This window comes from Bubalus bubalis, chromosome 6, assembly GCF_019923935.1.
Source record: "Bubalus bubalis isolate 160015118507 breed Murrah chromosome 6, NDDB_SH_1, whole genome shotgun sequence".
In the NCBI taxonomy this organism is placed as follows: domain Eukaryota; kingdom Metazoa; phylum Chordata; class Mammalia; order Artiodactyla; family Bovidae; genus Bubalus; species Bubalus bubalis.
Genome location: NC_059162.1, coordinates 20,931,373 through 20,951,028, shown reverse-complemented (window position 1 = coordinate 20,951,028; position 19,656 = coordinate 20,931,373). Strand labels below are relative to the sequence as shown.

The 19,656-nt window shown below is 42.4% G+C and overlaps 1 protein-coding gene across 5 annotated transcripts in view; it reads right to left on the bottom strand.

Moving 5' to 3' along the window:
* Positions 1-19,656, bottom strand: part of LOC123465891 (myomegalin) — a 66,351-nt gene that overhangs the window by 16,532 nt on the left and 30,163 nt on the right. The window contains exon 1 of one of the 5 annotated variants that reach the window (XM_045166039.1): positions 13,864-14,178. The exons of 2 other annotated variants lie outside the window; for them this stretch is intronic. The gene's annotated coding sequence lies outside the window, so the exon portion shown is untranslated. Of the gene's footprint in view, positions 1-13,863; positions 14,179-19,656 lie in introns of those variants that run through there. 2 more of the 5 variants (XM_045166036.1, XM_045166038.1) reach the window with 2 other exon arrangements.

Below are 19,656 nucleotides of genomic sequence, written 5' to 3'. Positions count from 1 at the left end.
TATTCAATGTGCAAAGTAGACCAAAAGATAAATTCTCATGGTCCTCACTTCAACAGTTTAATTTACTCATCAGAAAGGAGAGTCATAGCTATGAAACAGAAAGTGGTGTCAAACTTTTTTAACACCACAGGCTAACACCACCTCGCATCTGTGTGACAGTGGTTCATTATAAACAACCTTGCTACTGTTTTCTTTTTGGGGTGGGCAGTACTTATCTGTTTTTAAATTGACGTATAGTTGGCCACCTGATGCAAAGAGCAGACTCATTGGAAAAGACCTTGATGCTGGGAAAGACCAATGACAAAAGGAGATGTGTGTTAGTCACTCAGGTCATGACTCACTCTTTGCGACCCTGTCAGGCTCTTCTGTTCATGGGATTCTCCAGGCAAGAATACTGGAGTGGGTTGCCATTTCCTTCTTCAGGGGATCTTCCCAACCTAGAAATCAAACCCGTGTCTCCTGAATTGCAGGCGGATGCTCTACCATCTGAGCTAGGAGGTGGCAAAGGATGAGATGGTCAGATAGCATCACCAACTCAAAGGACATGAATTTGAACAAACTCCAATAGATAGTGGAGGGCAGAGGAGCCCAGTATGCTGCAGTCCATGGGGTCGCAGAGTTGGATACCACTTAGAGACTGAAGAACAACATTATTATAGTTTTGAACAGTAATATTTATTTGATTTACTTACGTATTAAACCTATTCAATGTTTTTCAACCCATGTCCTTCATTTCCATGTTTCTCTTGGGATCACTGAGTGAAAGTAAAAGTGTCCCACTCTTTGGGATCCCATGGATTGAAGCCCTCCAGGCTCCTCTGTCCATGGAATTCTCCGGGCAAGAATACTGGAGTGGGGCACCATTCCCCTTCTCCAGGGCATCTGCCTGGCCCAGGGATTGAACCTGAGTCTCTTGCATTGCAGGCAGATTATTTACTGTCTGAGCCACCAGGGAAACCTCTGGGATCACCTAACTTCTGCCCAAAAAACTACCTTCTGTATTTCCTCTAGTGAAGGTATGCTGCTTATCTGGAAAGGCCTTTATTTCACCTTCCCTTTGAAGGATATTTTGTCAGGGACTAAATTGTAGATTGGAAATTATAGTATTTTAGTTCTTTAATAATGATTACAATGTGAATTTTTTTTCTTTTGGACATTTCTATGATGTTTCTGTTTGCCTTTGATTTTTGGCAGTTTCTCAGCCATGTACCTAGATGTGGCTCTCATTTTTATCCTGTTTGGAGCTGGTAGAATTTCTTATATATTTGGCTTCCTAGCTCATCAGTTATTTTTTTCATTGACTGTTACATTTTATAAAATTGTTTTCAATCCACATTCCATCTCCTACCATGTGGTACTTTGCCCTTTATAACATGATCTATGTTCTTTTTATTAAATTTATTTTTAGTTGAAGGATAATTGCTTTACAATGTTGGTTTGATTTTTGCCACACACCAACGTGAATTAGTCATAGGTGTATATATGTCCCCTTCCTCTTGAACCTCCTTTCCACCTCCCACCCCTCTGGGTTGTTATAGAGCCCCAATTTGAGTTCTGAGTCACACAGCAAATTTCCATTGCCTTTCTATTTTATGTTTTTCTAGTAGTCAAATATGGATGTGAGAGTTGCTCTATAAAGAAAGCTGAGCACCGAAGAACTGATGCTTTTGAACTGGTGTTGGAGAAGACTCTTGAGAGTCCCTTGGACTGCAAGGAGATCCAACCAGTCCATTCTAAAGGAGATCAGTCCTGGGTGTTCACCGAAAGGACTGATGCTGAAGCTGAAACTCCAATACTTCGGCCACCTGATGTGAAGTACTGACTCATTAGAAAAGATCCCGATGCTGGGAAAGATTGAAGGCAGGAGGAGAAGGGGACGACAGAGGATGAGATGTTGGATGGCATCACCGACTCAATGCACATGAGTCTGAGCAAGTTCCAGGAGTTGGTGGTGGACAGGGAAGCTTGGCGTGCTGCAATCCATGGGGTCACAAAGAGTCGAACATGACTGAGCAACTGATCTGAACTGACTGGTGCAGCATGCAGTAGCAGAGCTTGGACTAGTTAGCAATTTCTTGATATGACTATCTCCAATTTCAATCCAAAACCATAAGGTTCTTCCTCAACTCTTCCCATTTCATTTTTGTCCTCCTTCTTCCAAGTTGATAACCTTGATTCCTGACAATATCAACATTTTTACTAATTTCTCTATCTCACAACACAAGACACCTTCAGAATTATTATACCAGTTCTGCAACTAACCTCTTAAGAGTCCCTTGGACAGTAAGGAGATCAAAGCAGTCAATTCTGAAGGAAGTCAACTCTGAATAGTCATGGGAAGGACTGATGCAGAAGCTCCAATAGTTTGGATACATGATGCAAAGAGCTGACTCATTGGAAAAGACCCTGATGCTGGGAAAGATTGAGGGCAGGAGAAGGGGGTGACAGAGGATGAGATGGTTGGATGGCATTACTGACTCAATGGACATGAGCTGCAGCAATCTCCAGGAGATACTGAAGGACAGGGAAGCTTGTTGTGCTTCACTTCATGGGGTCGCAAAGAGCTGGACGTAACTTAGCAACTGAACAACCACAATGATGACCAACCTTAAACGTATCAAGTAAAGTTCACGATGTCCTTAGGATATACCCACTATGAGTTTATAGTCAAGCATGCTTTCAAATTTTATTTGAATTAATTATATTCTATGTGGTTATATTATCATTTAAGGCATAATTAAATTCATTTATTCTGCTTTTATTTTTTTAGTTTTAAGATTAGCTTTTTTATCCTCTTTCAGAATATGTAAAACAGTGACACGGTTAAAAAATGAAAACTGTATTAAGATTACATTTAGAAAAAAGCCTCACCCATCTCCATTTCAGCTGAAACGCCAATACTTTGGCCATCTGATGCGAAGACCTGACTTATTTGAAAAGACCCTGATGCTGGGAAAGATTGAAGGCAGGAGGAGAAGGGGGTGACAGAAAATTAGATGGTTGGATGGCATCACCGACTCAATGGACCTGAGTTTGAGTAAACTCCGGGAGTTGGTGATAGACAGGGAGGCCTGGTGTGCTGCAGTCCATGGGGTCTCAAAGAGCCAGACACGACTGAGCAACTGAACTAAACTGAACGCCCCATCCCTGACCCCAAGAGATTACCCAAAGTGCTGCTACTTTTTTCCCCCCTCTTTAGCATCTGCCCTCTACCTAGCTTCTCAGCCTCTTGTTCCTTGCCAAAACTTGGCAAATGCCCTGAGGGGCAAAGGCAGAGAATTAGTTTCCTTCCAATGAGGCTCTCTTTAGAACTGGTTCTGTGTGTCCTGACTGCATTGGTAGTTTTCCAAAGACTTCAAATAGAATTCCTTTAAGTCAGATTTTATCTACTTGTTTTCAGAGTGTGCGCTGGTTTGCTACAGATACTCCATTCATAACTGAAAGAGGAAATCTACAAATTCCAGGTAAATTAAATTTTCCTACTTTGATTCCCTAAGAACAACAAAAAATAAGGGGTCTCTGATACATACTTGGATTTTTCTTATATTTGGGTAAGTCTGATTTGGCTCCTGCATTGCAGGTGGGTCGGGGCTTCCCTAGTGGCTCAGTGGTAAAGAATCCCCCTGCAATGCAGGAGACTCAGGTTCAATCCCTGGATTGGGAAGATCCCCTGCAGAAGGGAAATGGCAACCCACTCCAGTATTCTTAGTGACTAAACAACAAGTCTGGTTGTATACTAAAAGCACTTCCTAGAATCACGTGCAAAAGATTTTCTACCATGAGCTGAAAAACCATTATGCCTGCATAGAAGTCCAAGAATTTGATGAAGTTTGATCCAGTTCCTTGCTGAGCTGTCTGCACTTTAGTTAGATCACTATCAAACCTTGCCAGTAACCAGTTTTCCTGATACTGGTCTCTAATATGCAGGAGAAGAGGCCAACCAAACCATTAGACATCCTTAATTTATGCCAGGGAATGTTGAAAGTCAGCAGTGGTATAGTTAGAAGTGGAGATAAAAGGCTTAATAATAATAACAAAAATAACAGCTTTCTTGGAGCTTTACTGTGTGACCAGCACCATTTCTCATTGCTTTACTATGTAATAATTTATTAAGTCCACATAACAACTCTGAAACATAGTGTAGGATTTTACCACCCTCTTGCTGCAGAGGAAAACACTGAGGCAGTAAAAGGCCGAGCTAACCTTTTAAGGGTCCCACCACTACGATGATAGGACCCAGCACTCAGACCCAGGCAGAGCCCTTCTCCTTGGCCATCATGCTCAGTGAGAAGGCTTCACTAAGATTTGCATCTCTTCCTTCTTGTTCCACCTCCAAGATTTCAAAGAAAAAAAGAAGACTGAAAGGAAGGCTTATGAAACATTTAGCCTAGTTAACAAAATAAGGAAGAGAAGAAAGTAAATAAAAACCATTCAATCTACCCCAAAACAGACTACATGGCTCCAGAGATGATGTGATCATATCTCCCACCCAGAAGTGTTTATGGGTCTTGATTCTCCTGGTCTGAACAAGGGAGTTCCCTAGAGAGGCTCCTAGGAAAAAGGGTTAACAGTGTCTTTTATGTTCAAAGGATAGAGGGGACAGCTGAGCACCTCTTCTTGACTTAGAGAAGAGGGCAGTGCTCCTAAAGGGACAAGGAGGAGGGAGAATATCCCATGAGAAATGAGACAAATTCATGCTTTTCTAAGTTCATTAATGACATAACCCTTTCATATTTGGCCATAGCCATGTACCTTTATTGGGGCTTCCGTAGTGGCTCAGTGGTAAAGAATCCACCTGCCAATGGAGAGAGACAGGAGAGGTAGGTTCCATTCCTGGGTCAGTATGATCCCCTGGAGAAGGAAATGGCAACCCACTCCAGTATTCTTGCCTTGAAAATTCTATGGACAGAGGAGCCTGGCAGGCTGCAGTCCATGGGGTCGCAGAGTCAGACACAACTGAGTGACTGAGCATGCACGTGTACCTTTATCATTGAAAACTTAATGCTTTCTTTACAGTGATTCACATTTTTTTCTTCCTCTACATTTTTGCTTGTTAGGCCATTTAAAACATCTTAGTTTATTTTCAAGTCCTTGTTTAATAGTTCAGCATCAAGGCCACCTGAGAATTGTCTTTTTGTTGTTGTTCAGACACTGTCATGTCCAAGTCTTTGCAACCCCATGGATTGCAGCATGCCAGGCTCCTCTGTCCTCCACTATCTCCCAGAGTTTGCACAAATTCATGTCCATTAAATTGGTCATCCCTTTTTCTTTTGATTATATGTCACTTTTTGCTTCATTGTGCCTCCAGTAACTTATTAATATGTGTCAGACAGTGTAGAGACAGAAGTAAATATTTACTCTCCAGTATGAATATGCAAGAAGCAACAGTTAGAACCCTGTATGGAACAACTGATTGGTTCAAGATCAAGAAAGGTGTACGACAGGGTCGTCTGCTGTCACCCTGTTTATTTAACCTATATGCTGAGCACATCATAAGAAATGCCAGGCTGGATGACTTACAAGCTGGAATCAAGATAGGTGGGAGAAACATCAACAACCTCAGATATGTGGATGATATACCCTCTAATGGCAGAAAGTGAAGAGGAACTGATGCGAAGAGCTGACTCATTTGAAAAGACCCTGATGCTGGGAAAGACTGAGGGCAGGAGGAGGAGGGGACAACAGAGGATGAGATGGTTGGGTGGCATCACCAACTCAATGGACATGGGTTTGGGTGAACTCCAGGAGTTGGTGATGGACAGGGAGGCCTGGCGTGCTGCAATTCATGGGGTTGCAAAGAGTCGGACACAACTGGGTGACTGAACAACAACAATAATGAACATGCAAAGAAATAGAGGAAAACAACAGAAAGGGTAAGACTAGAGATCTATTCAATAAAACTGGAACTATCAAAGGAATATTTCATCCAAAGTTGGGCATAATAAAGGACAGAAATGGTAAAGACCTAATGGAAGCAGAAGAGATCAAGACGAGACGGAAAGAATACACAGAAGAACTGTATAAAAAAGATCTCAGTGACTCAGATAACCACGATGGTGCAGTCTCTCACTCAGAGCCAGACATTCTGGAGTGTGAAGTCAAGCGGCCTTAGGAAGCACTGCTGCCAATAAAGCTAGTGGAGATGATGGAATTCCAGCAGAGCTATTTAAAATCCTAAAAGATGATGCTATTAAAGTGCCGCACTCAATATGTCAATAAATTTGAAAAGCCCAGCAGTGGCTGCAGGACTAGAAAAGATCAATCTTCATCCCAATTCCCAAGAAGGGCAGTACTAAAGAATGTTTAAACCACCAGACAATTGCACTCATCTCCTATGCTAGTAAAGTTATACTCAAAATCCTCCAAGCTAGGCTTCAGCACTATGTGAACGGAAAACTTTCAGATGTTCAAGCTGAGTTTAGAAAAGGCAGAGGAACCACAGATCAAATTGCCAACATTTGCTGGATCATAGAGAAAGCAAGGGATTTCCAGAAAAACATCTACCTCTGTTTCATTGACTACATTAAAGCCTTTGACTGGGAGGATCATAACAAACTATGGAAAACTCTTAAAGAGATGGAAATACCAGACCATCTTACCTGTCTCCTGAGAAACCTGTATGCAGGTCAAAATGCAACAGTTAGAACTCTGTATGGAACAACTGTATGAACAATCCTGATTGGTTCAGGATTGAGAAAGGAGTATGACAAGCCTGTTTATTATCACCCTGTTTATTTAACTTATACACAGAGCACATCATGCAAAATGCTGGGCTAGATGAGTCACAAGCTGGAATCAAGATCACTGGGAGAAATATCAACAACCTCAGATATGCAGATGATACCACTCTAATGGCAGAAAGTGAAAAGGAATTAAAGAGCCTCTTGATGAGTGTGAAGGAGGAGAGTGAAAAAGCTGGCTTAAAACTCAGTATTAAAAAATTAAGATCATGGCATCTGGTTCCATCACTTCATGGCAAATACAAGGGGAAAAGGTAGAAGCAGTGACAGATTTCCTATTCTTAGGCTCTAAGATCACTGCAGATGGTGACTGTAGCCATAAAATTAGAAGATGATTGTTTCTTGGCAGGAAAGCTATGACAAACCTAAACAGTGTATTAAAAAGCAAAGACATCTCTTTGCTGACAAAGGTCTGTATAGTCAAGGCTATGGTCTTTCCAGTAATCATGTACAGATATGCTGCTGTTGCTACTTCTGCTAAGTCACTTCAGTCATGTCTGCCTCTGTGTGACCCCATAGACATCAGCCCACCAGGCTCCCCTCTCCCTGGGATCCTCCAGGAAAGAATACTGGAGTGGGTTGCCATTTCCTTCTCCAATGCATGAAAGTGAAAAGTGAAAGTGAAAAGTGAAAGTGAAGTCGCTCATTCGTGTCCAACTTTTAGCAACCCCATGGACTGCAGCCTACCAGGGTCCTCCGTTCATGGGATTTTCCAGGCAAGAGTACTGGAGTGGGGTGTCATTGCCTTCTCCATACAGATATGAGAGTTAGACAATAAAGAAGGTTGAGTGCCAAAGAATTGATGCTTTCGAACTGTGATGTTGGAGAAGACTCCTGAGAGTCCCTTGGAAAGCAAGTAGATCAAACCAGTCAATCTTAAAGGAAATCAACCCTGAATACTCTGGAAGGACTGATGCTGAAGCTGAAGCTCTAATACTTTGACTACCTGCTGGGAAGAGTTGACTCATTGGAAAAGACCCTGATGCTGGTAAAGATTGAAGGCAGGAGAAGAGGGCAACAGAGGATAAGATGGTTGGATGGCGTCACCGATTCAATGGACATGAACTTGGGCAAACTCTGAGAGGTGGTGAGGGACAGGGAAGCCCAGTGTGCTGCGTCCATGGAGTTGCAAAGAGCTGGATACAACTTGGCCACTGAACAACAATAACATGGACATACTCATTTTTCTATCAGGCCTCTAGTGTGGACGGCTCAGTCAATCTAACATGTCTTTCTTGAGTTGGGCTGCTTTTGTTTAATTAAGTAGATTCAGTTTTCCACTGGCTTCAAATGTTTTTAAGTTGGATCAGAATTTTTTTTTTTTTAGCTGGGTCTGGGATCTTAGTACTAGAGAGATTCTGGACATTTTTAAAAACACATTTCAGCCCCAGAAACCAACTTTTCTGAATCAGGAAAGATACATTTCTCCTTTACAGCCTGACTTTTTACTTTCTGGCTCATAGTGGAGTTCTTTTTGCTCTTCAGTTCTGTTGTCAGGTTTCTGGACTCTTGGTTCATCCAGCTTCTCTCCTGTTAATTTAATCTTTAGGGGATCCAAGGTATATCAATGTAAACTCACATTAAAAAGTTAACCATGAGTATTCATGAGGCTTAACATTATCAAAACAAACAACCCAGTCAAAAAAAAATGGGAAGAAGAACTAATAGATGTTTCTCCAAATAAGACATAAAGTGAAAGCGAAGTCGCTCAGTCCTGTCCGACTCTTTGTGACCCCATGGACAGTAGCCTGCACCAGGCTCCTCCGTGTATGGGATTTTCTAGGCAAGAGTACTGGAGTGGGTTGCCATTTACAGAAGACCAAAAGGCACATGAATAGATGCTCAACATTGCTAATTATTAGAGACATACAAATCAAAACTACAATAAGATATCACTTCACACTAGTCCGAATGGCCATCATCAAAAAATCTACAAACAAAAAATGCTGGAAGGAGTGTGGAGAAAAGGGAACCCTCCTCTACTATTGGCAGGAATGTACATTGGTACAGCCACTATGGAGAACAGTATGGAGGTTCCTTAAAAACTAAAAATAGAGCTACCATACGACCCTACAATCCCACTCCTAGGCATATCAGTTCAGTTCAGTCACTCAGTCATGTCCGACTCTCTGCAACCCCATGAACCGCAGCGCACCAGGCCTCCCTGTCCATCACCAAATCCCGGAGTCCACCCAAACCCATGTCCATTGAGTTGGTCCATCCAACCATCTCATCCTCTGTCGTCCCCTTCTCCTCCTGCCCTCAATCCCTCCCAGCATCAGAGTCTTTTCAAATGAGGCAGCTCTTCACATCAGGTGGCCAAAGCATTGGAGGTTCAGCTTCAACATCAGTCCTTCCAATGAACACCAGGATTGATCCCCTTTAGGATGGACTGGTTGGATCTCCTTGCAGTCCAGGGGACTCTTGAGTCTTCTCCATCACCACAGTTCAAAAGTATCAATTCATCGGCGCTCAGCTTTCTTACAGTCCAACTCTTATATCCATACATGATCACTGGAAAAACCATAGCCTTGACTAGACAGACCTTTGTTGACAAAGTAATGTCTCTGCTTTTTAATATGCTGTCTAGATTGGTCATAACTTTCCTTCCAAGAAGTAAGCGTCGTTTAATTTCATGGCTGCAATCACCATCTGCAGTGATTTTGGAGCCCCCAAAAATAAAGTCTGCCGCTGTTTCCCCTGTTTCCCCATTTGCCATGAAGTGATGGGACCAGATGCCATGATCTTAATTTTCTGAATGTTGAGTTTTAAGCCAACTTTTCACTTTTCTGTTTCACTTTCATCAAGAGGCTCTTTAGTTCTTTTTTACTTTCTGCCATAAGGGTGGTGTCATCTGCATATCTTTGGTTATTGATATTTCTCCCGGCAATCTTGATTCCAGCTTGTGCTTCCTCCAGCCCAGCATTTCTCATAATGTACTCTGCATATAAGTTAAATAAACAGGGTGACAATATACAGCCTTGACGTACTCCTTTTCCTATATGGAACCAGTCTGTTGTTCCATGTCCAGTTCTAACTGTTGCTTCCTGACCTGCATACAGGTTTCTCAAGAGGCAGGTCAGGTGGTCTGGTATGCCCATCTCCTTCAGAATTTTCCACAGGTTATTTATATCTGGAGAAAAACATGGTCCAAAAGGATCCATGCACCCCAATGTTCACTGCAACACTGTTTACAATAGCCAAGACATGGAAGCAACCTAAATGTCCATTGACAGAGGAATGGATAAAGATGTGGTACCTGTATACAATGGAATATCACTCAGCCATTAAAAAAGAATGAAATAATGTCATTTGCAGCAATATGTATGGACCTAGAGATTGTCATACTGAATGAAGTAAGTCAGAAAGAGAAGGAGAACTATCATGACATCACTTATATGTAGAATCTAAAAAAGAAATGATACAAATGATCTCATTTACAAAACAGACTCACAAACTTAGGGAATGAACTTATGGTTGTCAGAGGGGAAGAATTTGGATAAGGGATAGTTAGGGAGTTTGGGATCGACGTGTACATATTGCTGTTTTTATGGATAACCAACAAAGTCCTACTGTATAGCAAAGGGAATTCTGCTCAGTGTGATGCAGCAGCCTGGATGGGAAGGGAGTTTGGGGGAGAATGGATACATGTATATGTATGGCTGAGCCCCTTTGCTGTCCACCTGAAACTATCACAACATTTTTAATCAGCTATACTTCAATACAAAATAGTTTTTAAAATGCTATGAACATTCTTGCTGCAACTTCTTTTTGTATGAACATGTGTATTTCTCTTGGAAGAATATCTAAACGAAGTGTTTCTGGGATGTTGGGGAAATTAAAATAGAGGAAGTCTTGTTCAGGCTTCAAAGCACGAGAGGCCTCTGACTTTGCTTCTAACCTGTCTGGATTCCGTGCCTGTCTGCAAGCACAGCAAATCAAGTGGTACTTCAGAAAAGAAAGGGAGTGAGTCTTGGAACTCTTGAGCCCCGGGAGGTCTGGCCAATTGCTTGGGGTTTAACGAAATCCTATGACTCACAAGGTGACACAAACAGCATTGTAAAAATGTTATAGTAAAACCAGAGCTGCATTTCTCCATGTAAACTGATAACATCAGTTTGTGGCCTGGGATTATAAGTGGGAGCCCTGGAAAGGGCACTCTGAAGTCTCATTTGTGGAGCGGATGCACTGCCCTTCTCCTAACTGGGACTCCAGATTGCTGTTGCTCGGGACTTCCCAGCACACTGTTTAAGTCTGGATGTTGGTTGGCCCAATTTGCTGATGTATGTGCTATTACTCTTCTCTGTTGGTTTTTTTTTTTGTTGTTCTCTTTTCTTTTAATGATTGCATATTGAAATTAAGTTAAATAATCCTCTTTTAAATATTGAAATTGTTTATTTGTATGTAACAAGTGTTTTTTTAATTAAGGAATCCTTTGAATCTGAAATGAAAGTAAAACTTCCAGCAAAACATGGGAACAGAAGGATATTTATGTAAATTTATGTTTAAATGTATAAGTAATCGTCAAATCAAAGTGATTATAACATTTACATCCCCGGATGAGAATTCTGGTTTTGTGCACATCTTCACAAAGATTTGATATTTTCAGACTTTGTAATCTTAGCCATACTACTGGAGAGGTATCTCAATGTAGTTTTAATACCTATAATGATATTGAACACTTTTTTATGTGCTTACTGGCCATTACTGTATCTTCCTCTCTCTGAAGTGTATTTAAGCTTTTGCCTGTTTTAAAAATGGGTGTTTTAGTTTTTAGTACTGAATTGTAGGAGTTCATTATATATTCTGGAGACAGTCTTTGTCAGATATCCTTTGTAACTATTTTTCTCCATTGTAACTTGCCTTTCTACTTACTTATGGTATATTTTATGAGACCACTTTTTAATGTTGTTAAAAAGTTGTTTTAACAAGTTGTAAAGTTGTTTAAAAAGTTATATTTTATAGTTATCCATAAATACAGCAAAGTTGTTATCATTGTATTTTTTACTTATTTCTTTGTCATATTTAGAAAACCTTTGCTTACTATCAGGTCACAGGATATTCTCATGTATTTTCTTATAAAATGTTATAGTTTTAGTTCGTATGGTTTGATCTATGGTCCAACTCAAATTAGTTTTTGTGTATATTGCAAAGTAAGGACTGCAGGCTTTTTCCCTACATAGATATCCAGTTGTTTCAGCACTATTTATTAAAATGATATTCCTTTTCCCATTGAGTTGCTCTAGTGTCCTTAAAAAAAATAATTTGCCCATACAAGGTGGGTTTGTTTTAGGTATCTCAATTCAGTTACACATATCTATACATGTATGCGGCTTATTGTTTTGCCTCTGCCATACTATCTTGTTTGCAGTAAAAAACAGTTTGATAGTAAATCTTAAAGTCTTCCAGGTTTGACTTTTTCACACAGCTCAAGATATTTTGAAATGTGTATACTGAAGTAGCCACCATGCAAATCAAGATGCACTGTCACTTAACTCCTCTCATTTAATTGCAGGATACATGCCTTCACATATTATAGCTGACCTATTAGCCAATAATCCTCTATTGCAGCCTCCAAAGAAAAATCTCTAGTTACCTCTAGAGCTGACTGAGAGACAAAATATCTGTAACATTCTCTAGAGCTGACTGAGAGACAAAATATCTGTAACATTCAACAATGAATCTGGGTTTTTCTTGGGGGAAAAAAAGTTTGTTTTCCTTATGAACATGAATATGTTTGCTGTGCAATTTTCTTTATTTTTGGCTGTGCTGGGTCTTTGCTGCTGTGAGGGTTTTTCTCTAGTTGTGGTGAATGGGGGCTACTCTCTAGTTGAGGTGCACGGGCTTCTCACTGTGGCGGCTTCTCTTGTTGCAGAGCAATGAGCTGTAGGTCCCGCCGGCTTCAGTAGTTGTGGCTCATGGGCTCTAGAGCACAGGCTCGATAGTTGTGCACAGGCTTAGTTGCTCCCCAGCATGTGGGATCTTCCTGAATCAGGGATCAAACCAGTGTCTCCTGCATTGGCAGGTGGATTCTTTACCACTGAGCCATGCAGGGAAGCCCCTGCAATTTTCTATTCTTTGTAGGGAGAGTCCCTTGAAGGGCTTCTACCCTAACTTACTAGGCTGATTGTTGAGTTTGGGGTTGCAAATTAAAGGCTGAAGTAGAATTTACTTTTATGGTATAGAAAAGATGATGGGAAGATGCTCAGGAAAGTCTTAGGGAAGAGTAAGCTGGAACTAGAAAACTGGTATTAGGTTCTTGCAGTGGTTGAGATTTCATCGAATGAGGAGTTAGATGCTACCTATCCAAAGGGGGAAAAAATAATATTAAAAGTCATTTTATTAGGTCTTGTCATTTATATATCATCTTTCCTTTTCATTTTTGCAAAATTGGCATAAAGGGGGGCCTCAAGTGTTTGTTACATAACTTCTGGAATGTGTATCTCCATTTAAAACTACCAAAATTAAAACATTCATTGTGAACGTCCTAGATTTTTCTGAAGTTCCACTAACAGTGCATTTAAAGTAGGCCCAACCTAACGGACCGGAGAAGGCACTGGCGACCCACTCCAGTACTCTTGCCTGGAAACTCCCATGGACAGAGGAGCCTGGTAGGCTGCAGTCCATGGGATCGCTAAGACGCGGACACGACTGAGCGACTTCACTTTCACTTCGCACTTTCATGCATTGGAGAAGGAAATGGCAACCCACTCCAGTGTTCTTGCCTGGAGAATCCCAGGGACTGGGGAGCCTGGTGGGCTGCCGTCTATGGGGTCGCACAGAGTCGGACACGACTGACGTGATTTAGCAGCAGCAGCAGCAACCTAACGGACAAACGTACCTGGCTGAAGTGTTGTTTCTGGGAGTGTGTCATTAACAGTAGTTGCTTTCCCTAGTGTATTGGTTTTCGTAGATCCCGCACACCTAAAATCTGTCAAAACCCACCATAAACCGTTTCCTTTGTTAAGAGATTTTAAAGTACTCTTGCCCCAAGTAAGTGAACTTTAAAAGTAGACGTTTCTGTTGCATCCTTGGGATCCATCCAAAGCCAAGGGGGAGAAGTTCAAGTGCTACGAGAGAAGTTCAAGTGCTGCCCATCCGGGGAGGAAGAGGGGCTGCTTACTCACTGGTGGCCGGGCCCAGGTTGTCTGCTTGGCTCCAACTGCTAACGGGGACTCCACCCACCTTCACCAGCGCCCGGAGAACCTGGTCCCTGCAGACGATGACTTCATCTTCAGGGTGCTTTAAGATGAGGAAATCACCGAGGATTTCTTTTCCCTTAACGTATTTCCACCCCTCCCTCCGTCTCAAGATCGTTTTTGGATCCTGTCTGGACAGGACTTTAAAGGAGAGGCCACCCTTCTCCTACCGGTCTCTTCCTGTCCGGACGTTACTGCCCGTAGGGTCAGAACGAGGCGGGCAGCGGATGCTGTAGACCAAAGTCGCCGCGTGCGCATGCGCGCACCTGCAACTCTCAAGCTCCAAGCAATTTGATTGCATGGTGCCGGAAGCTTCTCCGCCAGCGCCGCGCGAGGTGTGAGGCTCCAGATCCTGCGAGCGCGGCTGCGCTAAGGCGGCCCGGCCATTGAGGACGGACCTGGAAGAGGGAGATTTTGACCCGTGGAGCCAGAAAAGCTTCAGTTCAGTTCAGTTCAGTAGCTCAGTCGAGTCTGACTCTTTGAGACCCCATGAATCGCAGCACGCCATGCCTCCCCGTCCATCACCAACTCCCGGAGTTCACCCAAACTCATGTCCATTGAGTCGCGGTGATGCCATCCAACCATCTCATCCTCTGTTGTCCCCTTCTTCTCCTGCCCTCAATCTTTCCCAGCATCAGGATCTTTTCTAATGAGTCAGCTCTTCGCATCAGGTGGCCAAAGTATTGGAGTTTCAGCTTCAACATCAGTCCTTCCAATGAACACCCAGGACTGATTTACTTTAGGATGGACTGGTTGGATCTCCTTGCAGTCCAAGGGACCCGCAAGAGTCTTCTCCAGCACCACAGTTCAAAAGCATCAGTTCTTCGGCGCTCAGCCTTCTTTATGGTCCAACTCTCACATCCATATGTGACTACTGGAAAAACCATAGCTTTGACTAGATGGACCTTTGTTGGCAAAGTAATGTCTCTGTTTTTTAATATGCTGTGTAGGTTTGTCATAGCTTTTCTTTCAAGGAGCAAGCGTCTTTTAATTTCATGATTGCAGTCACCATCTGCAGTGATTTTGGAGCCACCCAAAATAAAGTCTGTCACTGTTTCCCCATCTGTTTGCCATGAAGTGATGGGACCAGATGCCGTGATCTTAGTTTTCTGCATCTTGAGCTGTAAGCCAAATTTTCACTCTCCTCGTTCACTTTCATCAAGAGACTCTCTAGTTCTTCGCTTTCTGCCGTAAGGGTGCTGTCATCTGCACATCTGAGGTTATTGATATTTCTCCCAGCAATCCTGATTCCAGTTTGTGCTTCATTGTGCTTCCAGTCCAGCATTTCTAATGATGTACTCTGCATATAAGTTAAATAAGCAGGATGACAATATACAGCTGTGACCTATTCCTTTCTTGATTTGGAACCAGTCTCTTGTTCCATGTCCCATTCAAACTGTTGCTTCCTGACCTGCATACAGGTTTCTCACGAGGCAGGTCAGGTGATCTGGTAGTCCCATCTCTTGAAGAATTTTCCACAGTTTGTTGTGATCCACATAGTCAAAGGCTTTGGCATAGTCAATAAGGCAGAAATAGATGTTTTTTTGGAACTCTCTTGCTTTTTAGATGATCCAATGGATGTTGGCAATTTGACCTCTGGTTCCTCTGCCTTTTCTAAAACCAGCTTGAACATCTGGAAGTTCACAGTTCACATATTGTTGAAGCCTGGCTTGGAGAATTTTGAGCATTACTTTGCTAGTGTGTGAGATGAGTGCAATTGTGTGATAGTTTGAACTTCTTTGGCATTGTCTTTCTCTGGGATTGGAATGAAAACTGACCTTTTCCAGTCCTGTGGCCACTGCTGAGTTTTCCAAATTTGCTGGCATATTGAGTACAGCACTTTCACAGCCTCATCTTTTAGGATTTGAAATCGTTCAACTGTAATTCCATCACCTCTACTAGCTTTGTTTGTAGTGATGCTTCCTAAGGCCCACTTGACTTCTCGTTCCAGGATGTCTGGCTCTAGGTGAGTGATCACATCATCGTGATTATCTGGGTCGTGAAGCTCTTTTTTGTACAGTTCTTCTGTGTATTCTTGCCACCTCTTCTTAGTATCTTCTGCTTCTGTTAGGTCCATACTGTTTCTGTCCTTTATTGAGCCCATCTTTGCATGAAATGTTCCCTTGGTATCTCTAATTTTCTTGAAGAGATCTCTAGTCTTTCCCATTCCATTGTTTCCCTCTATTTCTTTGCATTGATCACTGAGGAAGGCTTTCTTATCTCTCCTTGCTGTTCTTTGGAACTCTGCATTCAGATGGGTATATCCTTCCTTTTCTCCTTTGCCTTTCGATTCTTTTCTTTTCATAGCTGTTTGTAAGGCCTCCTTAGACAACCATTTTCCCTTTTTGCATTTCTTTTTCTTGGGGATGGTCTTGATCACTGCTTCCCATATAATGTCATGAACCTCTGTCCATAGTTCTTCAGGCACTCTGTCTATTAGATCTAATCCCTTGAATCTATTTCTCACTTCCACTGTATAGTCATAAGGATTTGATTTAGGTCATACCTGAATGGTTTGGTGGTTTTCCCCACTTTCTTCAATTTAAGTCTGAATTTGGCAATAAGGAGTTCATGATTTGAGCCACAGTCAGCTCCCAGTCTTGTTTTTGCTAACTGTAGAGCTTCTCCATCTTTGGCTGAAAAGAATATAGTCAATCTGATTTTGGTATTGACCATCTGGTGATGTCCATGTGTAGAGTCTTCTCTTGTGTTGTTGGAAGAGGGTGTTTGATATGAGCCGTCCATTCTCTTGGCAAAACTGTTAGCCTTTGCCCTGCTTCATTCTGTACTCCAAGGCTAAATTTGCCCGTTACTGCAAGTATTTCTTGACTTCTTACTTTTGCATTCCAGTCCCCTATAATGAAAAGGACATCTTTTTTGGGGTGTTAGTTCTAGAAGGTCTTGTAGGTCTTCATAGAATCATTCAACTTTGGCTTCTTCACCATTATTGGTCAGGGCATAGACTTGGATTACTGTGATATTGAATGCTTTGCCTTGGAAACAAACAGAGAGCATTCTGTCATTTTTGAGATTGCATCCAAGTACTGTATTTTGGACTCTTTTGTTGACTATGATGGCTACTCCATTTCTTTTAAGGGATGCTTGCCCACAGTAGGAGATAAAATGGTATCTGAGTTAAATTCATCCATTCCAGTACATTTTAGTTCACTGATTCCTAAAATGCCGATGTTCACTCTTGCCATCTCCTGTTTGACCACTTCCAATTTACCTTGATTCATGGACCTAACATTCCAGGTTCCTATGCAATATTGCTCTTTACAGCATCAGACTTTACTTCCATCACCAGTCACATCCATAACTGGGTGTTGTTTTTGCTTTGGTTCCATCTCTTCATTCTTTCTGGAGTTAGTTCTCCACTGATCTCCAGTAGCATATGGGGCATCTACCAACCTGGGGAGTTCATCTTTCAGTGTCCTATCTTTTTTCCTTTTCATACTGTTAATGGGGTTCTCAAGGCAAGAATATTGAAGTGGTTTGCCATTCCCTTCTCCAGTGGACCACGTTTTGTCAGAACTCTGCACCATGACCTGTCCATCTTGGGTGGCCCTATGTGGCATGGCTCATAGTTTCATTGAGTTAGACAAGGCTGTGGTCCGTGTGAACAGATTGGTTAGTTTTCTGTGATGGTGGTTTTCAGTCTGTCTGCCCTCTGATGGAGAAGGATAAACAGCTTCTTGATGGGAAAGACTGACTGAGGGGGAAACTGGGTCTTGTTCTGATGGCCAGGGCTATGCTCAGTAAATCTTTAATCCAATTTTCTGTTGAAGGGCGGGACTGTGTTCCCTCCCAGTTATTTGACCTGAGGCCAAACTATGGTGGAGGTAATGAAGATAATGATGACCTCCTTCAAAAGGTCCCATGGATACACTACTACACTCTGCCCCTGCCCCTGCAGCAGGCCACCACCGTCCCACGCCTCCGCCAGAGACTCCTGGACACTCACGGGCAAGTCTGCGTCAGTCTCTTGTGGGCTCACTGCTCCTTTCTCCTGGGTCCTGGTGTGCATAAGGTTCTTTTTGTGCCCTCCCAGAGTCTGTTTCCCCAGTCCTGTGTAAGTTCTGGAGGCTCTGTGGTGGGTTAATGGCGACCTCCTCCAAGAGGGCTTATGCCATACCCAGGTCTACCGCACCCAGAGCCCCTGACCCTGCAGCAGTCCACTGCTGACCCATACCTCCTCAGGAGACACCCAAACACAGTTCTGTCTCAATCTCGATTGGGTCTCTGGGTCCTGGTGTGCACAAGGTATGTTTGAGCCCTCTGAGCATCTCTGGCAGGTATGGGGTTTGATTCTAAAGGCAATTTCACCCCTCCTACCATCTTGCTGGGGCTTCTCCTTTGCCCTTTTGATGACAAGAGGGAAGGAACCAATTTCATGTTGCAGCTAAGCAGTTTTATAGCTTATACAGTCCCTTCTGTGTAAGTCTTCTATCTTGTAGGTTGCTGCTGCTGCTGCTAAGTCACTTCAGTAGTGTCCGACTCTGTGCGACCCCATAGACGGCAGCCCACCAGGCTCCCCCGTCCCTGGAATTCTCCAGGCAAGAACACTGGAGTGGGTTGCCATTTCCTTCTCCAATGCATGAAAGTGAAAAGTGAAAGTGAAGTCTCTCAGTCGTGTCCGACTCCTAGCGACCCCATGGACTGCAGCCCACCAGGCCCCTCTGTCCATGGGATTTTCCAGGCAAGAGTACTGGAGTGGGTTGCCATTGCCTTCTCCATCTTGTAGGTTAGGTAGGATATAATTCTAATCCAGGAAAGAAATCAGAATCAGAATCAAAATTAGAAGAGGGGGGGAAAGACAGAATCAAGATAGAAGTAGTGAAGAGATAAATTTTGGAGTTGGTTGTCTGAGGCTTTAAAATTTTTTTTTCCTGAAAGAGTAAAGGTCAGTGTTATGATCATTATAATAATACTATGTGTCTGCTTTTTGAGGTTGTTGTTCAGTCATTCAGTCATATCTGATTCTTTGCAACCCCATGGACTGTAGCAGGCCAGGCTTCTTTGTCCTTCATTATCTCCCTGAGTTTGCTCAAACTCGTGTCCATGGAGTCAGTGATGCCATCCAACCATCTCATCCTCTGTTGCCCCACCTTTCCTCTTGCCCTCAATCTTTTCTAGCATCAGGATCTTTTCCAATGAGTCAGCTCTTTGCATCAGATGGCCAAAGTATTGGAGCTTCAGCTTCAGCATCAGTCCTTCCAAAGAATATTCAGGGTTGATTTCCTTTAGGATTGACTGGTTTGATCTCCTTGCAGTCCAAAGGACTCTCAAGAGTCTTTTCTGAAATTAATAGGCTTTGATTTATTAGCTATATGAGGAGTAGATGATTTTATTTTTATTTCTTTCATCTTTAAATTTATTTATTTATTTTTGTCCATACCAACTGGCATGTTGGGTCTTAGTTCCCTGATCAGAAGTCTAACCCACACCCCCTGCATTGGAAGTGCGGAGTTTTAACCTCTGGACCACCAGGGAAATCCCAAGAGTAGACTATTTAAAAGAAATATTGATTATTAAAATATTAGCATTGTGATCTTTTAGTGAAGTTCAAATAGTATAGAGGTTTCTTTCTTCAGTTGTTCCTGGGGAAATTAAACTGATGAAAGGAACCTGGGGAGCTCCTCACATGTCAGGATTTAGGACTTTTTGAAAGACAGGAGCTGTGACCTGTAATCATGCTTCTTCTGTTGAGAAGCTAA